The sequence below is a fragment of the Eptesicus fuscus genome, chromosome 12, assembly GCF_027574615.1.
Source record: "Eptesicus fuscus isolate TK198812 chromosome 12, DD_ASM_mEF_20220401, whole genome shotgun sequence".
Taxonomy (NCBI): domain Eukaryota; kingdom Metazoa; phylum Chordata; class Mammalia; order Chiroptera; family Vespertilionidae; genus Eptesicus; species Eptesicus fuscus.
Window position 1 is genome coordinate 74,986,821 of NC_072484.1, and position 10,919 is coordinate 74,997,739.

Consider the following 10,919-nt stretch of genomic DNA (forward strand, 5'->3'; position numbering starts at 1 on the left):
ACTGGGATTCTTAAGATCAGAGTATGTGCTTTGGAAACTTGACTTTTTCCTGCTAGTTTGATTGATTGATTGATTAAGTCCTCCGGCCTGAAGACAGACATAATTTTAATTAGTTGCCAAGATTTAAAAAGTCAGAAACTTCAGAAGGCTGGACCCATTGGGCCATTATTCCTGCCATTGAGCAGAGAGGGCACCATCCACTCTGGAGTTACACCCACTGCCCAGCTCCCTTCCCCCTTTAGGCCACCTGCCTGGGCCTCTGAGTGCTTGAATTTGCAGCCCCGAGCTGGTCAGCTACACCAGTGGGTCTCTGGGGGTACTCTTATGTGTGCCTCAAATTACTGCCCACGCTAATCACAAACAGCTTTCTGAACCCAAAGTAGTCACTTCCCACCCATTGCGAGCTCTGGTAGTTTCTCTACTGTATTTCAAAGTCTGGGTGTTAAGGACTGAATTCTGTGTCTCCCCAAATTCATATATTGAAACCTAACTCCCAAATGATAGTATTAGGAGGTTAGATCTTAGGGAGGTGAGTAGGCCATGAGGGTGGAACCCTCATGAATGCTATTAATGCCCCAGAGAGATCCCTGGCCCCTTCTGCTCTGTGAGGACACAGCAAGAAGGTGGCCCTCAGTGAATCAGGAAGCGAGCGCTCACCAGACACTGAATCTGTTGGCACTTTGATATTGGGCTTCCAGCCTGCAGAACTGGGAGAAATACATGTTTGTTGTTTAAGCCCCTGGTTTATGGTATTTTTGTTATAGCAACCCTCACAGACTAAGGCACGGTATGATCCAGCAGCCAGTGCCCTTGGGCAGGGGAGAGGGCTGGCTGTACTTGGCTGAATCAGAGAGGCTTAGTAAGCAGGGGGTGTAGTTAGGGACTGCGAGTTCGTGAGCTTTCCATATTTGAAGCCCCATTTGGCTCTTTAGATAAAAACTCTTTAGAAATTTTGCTGTTCTACGGCAAAAACAATTTTTCCCCAATAGGCATAAAAACCTTGAGGGAAATGAAAATACATGTAATCCTATTTTAAACATATTTTTCAATAATATTGTCATTTTAAAAAAAGTATGAATATAAACACTTATAATTATAAATTGTTGATAATAGATGCACAGAGATGTAAAAACAGAACAAAGCCCTCTGCTTTCAGTAGAAGATGAGATCTTTATTTAAAAAGCCATATCTTCCCCAGAACGTAGCACATCATTTTAGAAACTCAGGGAGGGAGTGCGGGGCACCTCCTCAGGCTCGGCAGCGCTGAAGTTCTATGCAAACATGTCTCCTCATTTTCCATCTAGTAAAATGGTTAAACAATTCTGTAAAACCGTCTCTTCCTCGGTTATGCCGTCTCTCGCTGTGCTCTAACCAACATCATGTTAGGAATTGCATTTTCCTCTCTCCGACTCAGATTTAAATCTTGCAATCACCGCTGGGAAGTGAGCTGTATCATCTTGAGAAATCAGACCACAGAGACGAGCCTGCAGCTGGCAGGCTGGGTCATCTTTAATCGCTTAACCCTTCCTATCAAAGGATGGTTTGTAGCAGCAGATTCCTCCTCCTCAAGAATTCGCCATGGCAGGTTTTCTCAAAGAAAAGCTGGTAGTTAAAGTGAGACAGAGTGAGTAAGGCGAAAACCTTGCCTTGTACATGGACTTTTGTGCTTTCACACGTGACTGGGTTTATGCGCATCTTCATGTAACTCTCGTGGGCAAGTGTCCGTGTCTGGGGGCATGTGTGCTGATGATGTGTATGCACATATGCTTTTATGTGAGAATATCCAGTGAGTCTTCATGGGCATGTGTGGATGTGTGTGTGTGAATGTGTGTGGATATGTTGTGTGTCTAAGGAAAATTCTTCCCTTTCTCATAATAAGACCCAGACTTATCAAGGCTGGTATTGTTGGAAACAGTGCCTACAATAATTCCCTTTTTGCATTTACACCCTTGGCCATGTACTTTTCTTTTGTCAATGGGACAGTAATAAACGAAACACAAAGAGAGAACCGGCGTGACTCAGTGGTTGAGCGTCAACCTATGAACCAAAAGGTCAAGGTGCTATTCCCCATCAGGGCACATGCCCAGGTTGCGGGCTCCCATGCAGGAGGCAGACAATCAGTGATTTTCTCTGTCATCATTGATGTTTCTATCTTTCCCTGCCTCTCTCTTCCTCTCTGAAACCAATAAAAATATATTTAAAAAGAAAAAAAAAAGAAAAGCAATTGCACATCGAAGTTGTCTCCTCTTGCTGCTCTAGGGAACCCTTAACCAGCAGAATGTCTGCCAATGAACTGGGGCAAGCCTGCCTGAGACCTACGGCCCATTGACCCCTGCCATCCCCACTGACAGCTACCACCACTCCCAGGGTTGCGAATGAGGCTGTCGTGGACCAAGCAGCCCCCATCCCACCTGTGAGCTCTCCACAGCCACATGGGCGAGCCTGGGGGAGGCCAGCAGAACCACCCTGCTGAGCCCAGCCCAGATTGCTCACCCACCTAATCATGAGTTAATACTAAACGATTGTTATTTTAAAATCACTACATTTTGGAGCAGTTTGTCAGACAGGAAGATCTAATTGCCTAATTGATCTAGTCTGTAATAGAAAAGCCTCTCCATTGGAGGAAGGGGTGTTTGGCAAGGACAGGGGGCATGAATCATAGGAAGACATGTAATTCCATGTTTAAACATTCTTTATAATCTTGTTCTCACTTTATGAGTTTAAAAACATAAAAAAGTAGCTTTTATTGGAGGACTTGCCATTAATTTTCACACATAAATGTACATTAACAAGACAAGCATGGGCGCAGGATGGTGGTGCTGGCATGCTCCAACAATGCGTACCGGGGCCTTGGGAAAGAAGCCAAAGAGAAACAAGCCCAGGAGATTGTGATGCTCCAGGACCTGTGTCGAGGCTGCGACTTGCTCTCTGGAAGTGAAAAGATTCATCCAGCCAGGCTCCCAGTCTGTCTCCATGGGGTGGGCATCACTTTAGCATCCAATGCCCAGGAGCTCACCCCAGGCATCTTGACTTCTTGAAGAGCAGTGCCTGTAAAATGATCCTCCAAGAGAAAGGAGACTCTCTTCTCTGCCTGAGGCCTGCCTTTCGGGAATCTGCCACCTCTTTGGATAATTGACTCTAGGGATGATTGTCCTTCTCAGGGGAGTCCATGTGTCCTTCCCGAGACAAGACCTTTACCCTTCAGACCACAGCAGGATATCAGGAGGTAATAAACATTCTTTTCTAGATGGCTCTATTTATGTATGGAAGCTGAGGTTGGGTGAGAAAACTGTGTGTGTGTGCACGCGCGCACGCGTGCGTATAAATGCCAGAATATTGGCTCAGAAGTCAGGACACATGACTTTGGCAGTTCCAGCTCCAGTCTTTAAAAGAAATTCCTATTTGGAGTGATTTGAGAGAGTTTAGGAAATCAGCTATTAATATCAGTATTTTAGATCTGAAAGATACTTTATTTCTAAGAATACTCTCTAAAACACAGAAACACTCACAAGCAGCTTTGTTATGGGTGAACACCTACACAGGAAATAGCAGAGGGTAAATGCTTTAGAGTTGTTAGGGAACTCTGAGAATTGTGTAGGCACCAAGGACTTATTACATGTTATATTTTAGGTTTCAAACAGGCCTGGACCTGCCCAGCCTTCTTGTAAATAAATATATCTCACACATACTTTAAAAGCATGTGCTACATCAACTAGGTCAAAGTTTACTTACCTTTTTTTTTTTTTGGGGGGGGCGTATATTTTAGGACATTATGTGTAAGAAAGAAAAAAGGATTGGATTAATTATTTTGTCATCAACATAAAGGAAACTGCCTTTATTAAATACTAACTATTGCTAAGCCATATATGAAGCCCTTTACCCATAGGTGTAATTACTGCTCCAATTTTCCAGGTAAGGAAATGGAGATCCCTTTTTAAAAAAATCTTTATTGTTGAGATTATTACAGATGTCCCTCCCCCCCCACGTTGTCCCCCTCCACTTGGTTCACTCCCTACCCCAGGTCTTTGCCATCCTATCGTCTGTATCCATAGGTAATGCATATAGAGCATGTATGATCTTTGTTTAATCTCTTCCTGCCCCCTCTACTTCCCTCTAAGATCTTCAGTCTGTTCCATTTCCATACATCTTGATTCTATTTTATTCACCAATTTATTCTGTTCATTAGATTTCTTATTCATTTATTTTGATTTTTAGATTTTTTTTAGATTCAATTGTGTGTGTGTTTTTTTTTTTTTTTTTTACATTCAACTGATAGGTATGTATTTGTTGCCATTTTTTTGTTCATATTTTTTATCTTTTTCTTCTTCTTCCTCTTCTTAAAAAATACCCTTCAACATTTCATATAATACTGGTTTGGTGGTGGTAAACTTCTTTAGCTTTTTCTTGTCTGTGAAGTTCTTTATCTGACCTTCAATTCTAAATGATAGCTTTGCTGGGTAGAGTAATCTTGGGTGTAGGTCCTTGCTATTCATCACTTTGAATATTTCTTGCCACTCCCTTCTGGCCTGCATAGTTTCTGTTGAGAAATAAGCTGACAGTTGTATGGGCATTCCCTTGTAGGAAACTGACTGCTTTCTCTTGCTGCTTTTAAGATTCTCTCTTTGTCTTTTGCCCTTGGCATTTTTAATTATGATGTGTCTTGGTGTGGTCCTCTTTGGGTTCCTCTTGTTTGGGACTCTCTGTGCTTCCTGGACTTGTAAATCTATTTCTTTCACCAGGTAAGGGGAGTTTTCAGTCATTATTTCTTCAAATAGTTTTTCAATATCTTTCTCTGTCCTCTTCTGACATCCCCATAAAGAAAATGTTGGAACTCTTGAAGTTGTCCCAGAGGCTCCTTACACTATTGTCATTTTTTGGGGTTCTTCTTTCTTCTTGCTCTTCTGGTTGAGTGTTTTTTGCTTTCTCATATTTCAATCATTGATTTGATTCTCAGAATCCTCTACTCTACTGTTGAATCCCTGTATATTATTCTTTATTTCAGTCAGTGTATGCTTAATTTCTGACTGGTTCTTTTCCATTTTTTTTTTGGAGGTTTCTAGAAGATTCTTGAGTAACCTTATAATGGTGGTTTTGAACTCTATATCCAGTAGTTTGATTTCTTCCATTTCTTTTATTTGTAACATGGTTTTTTGTCTCTGCATTTTGGCTGCTTCCCTGTGTTTGTTTCTACATATTGGGTAGAGCTGCTATGTCTTTTTGAATTGGTAGAGTGGCCTTGTGTAGTAGGTCCAGTGGCTGAGCCTCCCCCGTCACCTGAGCTGGGAGCTCTAGGTGCACCCATTTGTGGGCTGTGAGCACAGCCTTATTGTAGTTGAGACTTGATTGTTGTTAGTGTCACTGGGAGGAATTGACTTCCAGGCCAATTTGCTGTGGGGACCAGCTGTGACTACAGTGGGAGAGTTGCTATGCAGGAGACACCCCTATGGAGCAGGACTTGCTTCAGTGGGGCTTTGGTGCTCACTGAGTCTGCCCCTTAATTGTGTGGTTTATGGATGTATAGAGTTGTAATATGGTATGGTCTGACACTGACCACTGGGTACACTGGCTCTTGGGTCTCCAGGAAGGTGCAATGTCAGCCACTGTCTGGGGCCATCCAACAGGAACTAAAGAGAGATCTGCAGATTCCTCCTCTTTGTATCAGGTTTGGAAGTGCCCAGATGAGGCTCAGCTATGAAGTAAGGGAGGCTGGTGCTGGTGCTGGGTCTTAGGCCTTTTATTGATAGGTTTGGGGCTCTCTGATCCAGCTACAGCTTGTATGAGAGATTTTAGCCTGAGCAAGGACAGGCCATTCATATGCAAAACCCGCCGCACACAGCTTGGGTGGGATAGTAAATAGGATGAGGCAGGGTCTTAGGGAATCACTAGGGCAGAACAAATAGAAATGGCTGCCAGTCAGCCCTGCTACTGGGGAGGTCCCAGAATAGGAACAATTATCCCTATGAGCACCTCTGTCAGGGAGAAAGCCACCTCCGAGTTCCTGCCCTGATGCCAGACCATCCAGTTCCTCCTCATATGTGTCTGAGTCCCCCAGAGCCTTGCCCTGGTGCTGGAGCTCAGAGGAAGCAGGACCCTGTAAGTTCAGTTCCTGGTGCCAGCCTTTTAAGAGGAACAGCTGGGTCTCCAGTAGCCTCTATGTCACTGAGCCCTAATCTGCACAGGTTTTTATAGCCTGTATTTTCTACTGCCTGTAGGGACTTCTTTTCCCAGCTCTAGGACCCTGGGCTGGGGTCTGATGTGCGGTTGGGACCCCTTGCTTCTCCAGGCGGCCTCCACAGAGACAATCTCTCTTCTGATTAAAAAAGCGGCACACATGAGTGCCGGACCATCCCTTTCCACAACTCCATACCTCCTACCAGTCTCAGTGTGCTTTCTTCTTTACTTCTCCAGTTGTAGGACTTCCATTCAGCCAGCTTTCCAGCAGTTCTGGATGATGGTTGTTCTGTATTTTAGTTGTAATTTTGATGTGGTTGTGGGAGGTGGTGAGTACAGGCATTTACTTACACCGCCATCTTCCCCCTGTCCAACTGAGATCCTTTTAAAAAATTATTGATTTCAGAGAGGAAGGGAGAGGAAGAGAGAAATAGAAGCATCAATGATGAGAGAGAATCACTGATGGGCTGCCTCCTGTATGCCCCACACTGGAGATTGAGCCCGCAACCCGGGCATGTGCCCCAACCGGGAATTGAACCATGACCTTCTGGTTCATAGGTTGATGCCCAACCACTGAGCAACACCGGCTGGGCAAACTGAGATCCTTAAATGCAAAGTTCAAGTGTATCATATATAGTTGCTAGGAATTGAATGCAACAGGCCTATCTGATGTTAAAGCACTGCTTTTATTTCTATTTAACTTTATTTTGAGATATTTCAACTAAAGAAAACCTCAGAGAACAACACAACAAACGCTCCTGTGCCCCATCACCCAATTTTATTAGACCTTAATATTCTGCTATACTCGCTTTACATTTACGGTAATTTTAAAATGTGGGACATTTGTCTTTTAAAAATTAACATGTTGAAATTTTTTGTGAAGTCTGGGTATTAATTCTGTGGATTGTAACTATCATCACTTTATTGATGATGATATTTAAAAAGCAGAACATTTTATTTATTGAAATTTAATCAAATGTTTGTGGTGAGCTTTTTCATCTTTTTAGGGTATTTTTATGGCTAGTGATTTGTGGGTCCTATTTTTGAAATATTTTCCCTTGCTGTCCTCAAGATATCCTCTTCTTTTTCAATATCAGAGAGTCTCCTCTCACTTAGGTATTGCATCTCTCTGATGTTTAATGTTTGTGCATGGATGGAGGTAGAGATCTACTTTCATTCTTCCCAAATGGAGAATGACTTACCCTGGGACACTTCTCTCAGGAATCCAGTCTTCACTCTGTGCCCCATCTACTTCTGTGCCCCATGAAAGCTCTCTCTGAGCTCTGTGTTCTGTCTCATTGTTCTGTTGTCTGTTGCTGTGGCAGGACCATGCTATTGCTTTATTATAAAACTTGATATGGGAAGGGCACATCTTTGATGTTATTCTTCCATTTTTGGCCTTTTACTCATGCACTTTAGAGTCAGCCTGTGAAGCTCCATAAAAAAACCCTATCAGAATGTGGATTGTAATTGCTTTGGATCTATATATTATTTGGGGGGGTGGCATTGCACCTTTATGCAATTGAGACTTCTCAACCATGCAAAAGGTGTAGCCTCCCATTTATTTAAGTTTCTTTTACGATTCCAGTAACAACTTGACCATTTTCTCTGTAAAATTCTTACCCAGATTTTTTAGTTTTATTCTCAGGAATCTTACAGTTTTTGTTGCTATTGTAAATTCAATTTTTAATTATTCAAATTGGTGTGCAGAAATACTATTCATTTTGTAAGGACTATCTTCTATTAGGATTGCTTCACTTTCTTGTTCTAATACTTGATAGATGCTTCAGATTTTCTATATATGGAAATTATTACTGCAAATAAGGCTAGTTTTGAGTAGTCCTTTCCAAGTCTTCTATCTAATTCTTTTCATCTTGATATTATTACTTGGCTAGGACATCTAAAACAAATGTTTTTTTTTTTTTTTTTTTTTTGTGTGTGTGTGTCTATTGAGAAATTCATGTATTTCTCCCTTTATATTGGGGCATCCTTATATTCATTTGATAAAAGTCAGGCCCGGCTGGTGTGGCTCAGTGGCTGAGCATCGACGTATGAACCAGGAGGTTCAATTCCCGGTCACGGGCACATGCCCAGGTTGTGGGCTTGATCCTCAGTAGGGGGTCTATAGGAGGCAGCCGATCAAGGATTCCTTCTCATCATTGATGATTCTATTTCTCTCTCCCTTTCCCTTCCTCTATGAATCAAGAAAAAGATATTTTAAAAAAGTATTTGGTCAGACTTCAAAAAATATACTCCTGAAGTCTATTTGCTTATGTTTTATTTAGGATTTTTATATTTGTGTTCACAAGAATGTTTTATAATTTGATTACTTGTACTGTCCTTGACACATTTTGGTACCAATAAGATGAGATGTGTAACTCTCCCTTATTTTTTCTTTCTATCAAGTATTTTATATAAAATATGAATTGTCTATTCTTTGTATATTTGCTATTTACCTCTACCACTGTCTGTATCTAGTGGTTCTTGGGGAAGAAGACTTTGATACTTTCCATTTCATGTAAATATTGTGGCTGCCTCCAGCTGGATCCAAGTGTTGGGGCTCTTGTTCTGTGTTGACATTGATGTCTCTCTTATCCTATCATAGAATCTGTGACAGGATATGAGACTCACTTCCTGGCCACAATTTATGACCTATTTTTTCTTCCAGTTTCACTGTGCAATATCTTCACAAGCCCGTTGGCCCTGGCAGCAGGCTATCATTTCCCCTTGGTCTCCTTTCACTTACGTGAGGATTCTGCCCACCCTAACCTCATGCAGTGGTCCTAGCTGGTTTCCTGTCTAACTGGGTCTCCTTGGGTCTCTGTTAACCTGCAGAAGCCAAACTCTAAGGCTTCTGCTTCTAGCTCTGGGGCCCAGGAGACACATAAGTCTAATCAATCCCTTGATTTTCTGTCCTTTTTTTTCTGGTCCATAGCAATTGTTATCTTGTTTTTTAAGCTTGGCTATAGTTTTATTGGTTTTCTCTTTTAAGATTTTAACTCCTTGTAGCAGGGAGGTTTGTTAGAGTGGGAATTCATTGAGTTATCATGATTTGAAGTTTCCCAGCACCTGCTTTTATCCCCCAGACTATATTACCTCTTTAATTAATCACACCTTAAGGCAATATCTCATTATCCAGCCAGGAAACTGATGACTTGTTCCATTTCCTGCTCCCTGCATTGGAGCCAGTGAAGCCCCTTTTGCTGAGATTACTCTTATTCTTGTCTGGAACACACATAGAAGAGGAGATCATGAAATTATTCTGTGAGGGTCTTTAGATGCCACAAGTCCACTGCCCTCACCCCCTCCTTGCCCCTGGCACCCTCCATTTAAGAGATGAGGAAATAGAGGTTCATGGAGATAAAATTATTGGATCAAAATTTCTGTAGCTGATAGAAGACATGGGATTAGAACACCTAGGTAACCTCATTCCCAGCCTAATGCTTTCCCCACTAGATTAGTGGTTCTTAGCTTTGGTAACACACTAGTAACAGTTGGGACTTTTTAAAACATTCTGATATCAGCCTGAATCAGATGAATGGATTTAGAATTTCAGAGGGTGGGGTTCACACAACTGTACTTTCTCAAAACTCACTAGCTGCTTTTTGAGGCACAGTGAGATTGAGGAGCACCATACTGGATGATGTCCTCTCTCTTGCTTAAGCCTCCCTATACCCTGTGGCTTTCCTTTCCAGGGAAACCTTTACTCTGCAGTTAAGTTACACAAGCTGGGTCATTATTGCTCTTTCTGTCTTTGTCTTATTCTACTAGGTTCCTCCTCCCTCCCTTATGATTTGATGATTAAAATTTCAGCATGTTTTGTTGCTTCTTCATCTTCATTATAATATTAATAGATTCCTTTTAAGTACCCATTTAGAGACAAGTCGCATTTTTTTCTGGCGAGTGTATGATGAAATATATACACAAACATGCATGAAAGGGACCTGAACACTAAATAATCACATAATATTTTCAGTGCTTAGAACTGGGCTAATGTTTGGTCCCAGACACACTGCTGTCATTGTCTATATATCTTTTTATGGCCTCCTTTGGGGCGTGTGTATGTGTGTGTGTGTGTCTATTGTCATAAGTACCCAAGAGTGCATATCTGCCGCAGGGACTAGCACCTGTGAACTTGCCCACTCCACTGTGAGGCTTTTCTAACTCATTGCTTTCTTCCCCCATTGTGAGCTAGTTGCTTTTCTGAATCTTGTACTTATCTTTCCCTTTAACACATAGTTTTATTATATGTGTTATTATATATATGTATATTCTCAAGGTTATATTGCTTGCCTTGTTATTTTTAATTTTTTAGAAAAGGAAATCATGTTGCCTGTAGTCTCCTGGGACCAACTTTTTTCAACAATATTGTATTGCCAAGAGTCAACCATATTGTTGTGTGTAGATGCAGTTCATTAGTTTTGAATGCCTCACAATATTTCATTGTGTAGTACTCTAGAATCTACTTACCCATTTGGAATGTTTCCTGATTTTCGCTTCCAAGAATAGTATTGCTATGAATACATTTGTACATCTTTCCTGGTGCACATATGTACAAGTTTCTCTTGAGTACATATCCAGAAGTGGAATTTGGGGTTGTAGGTTATATGACGATTTAACTTTATAAGATAAAGCCAAATTCTTCCCAATGATGTTTCACTAATTTACTTCCCCCGTGCCAATCCTGTGTATCCATATCATCTCTAACACTTGATAATATCAACCTTCTTAATTTTGCCAATCAGATG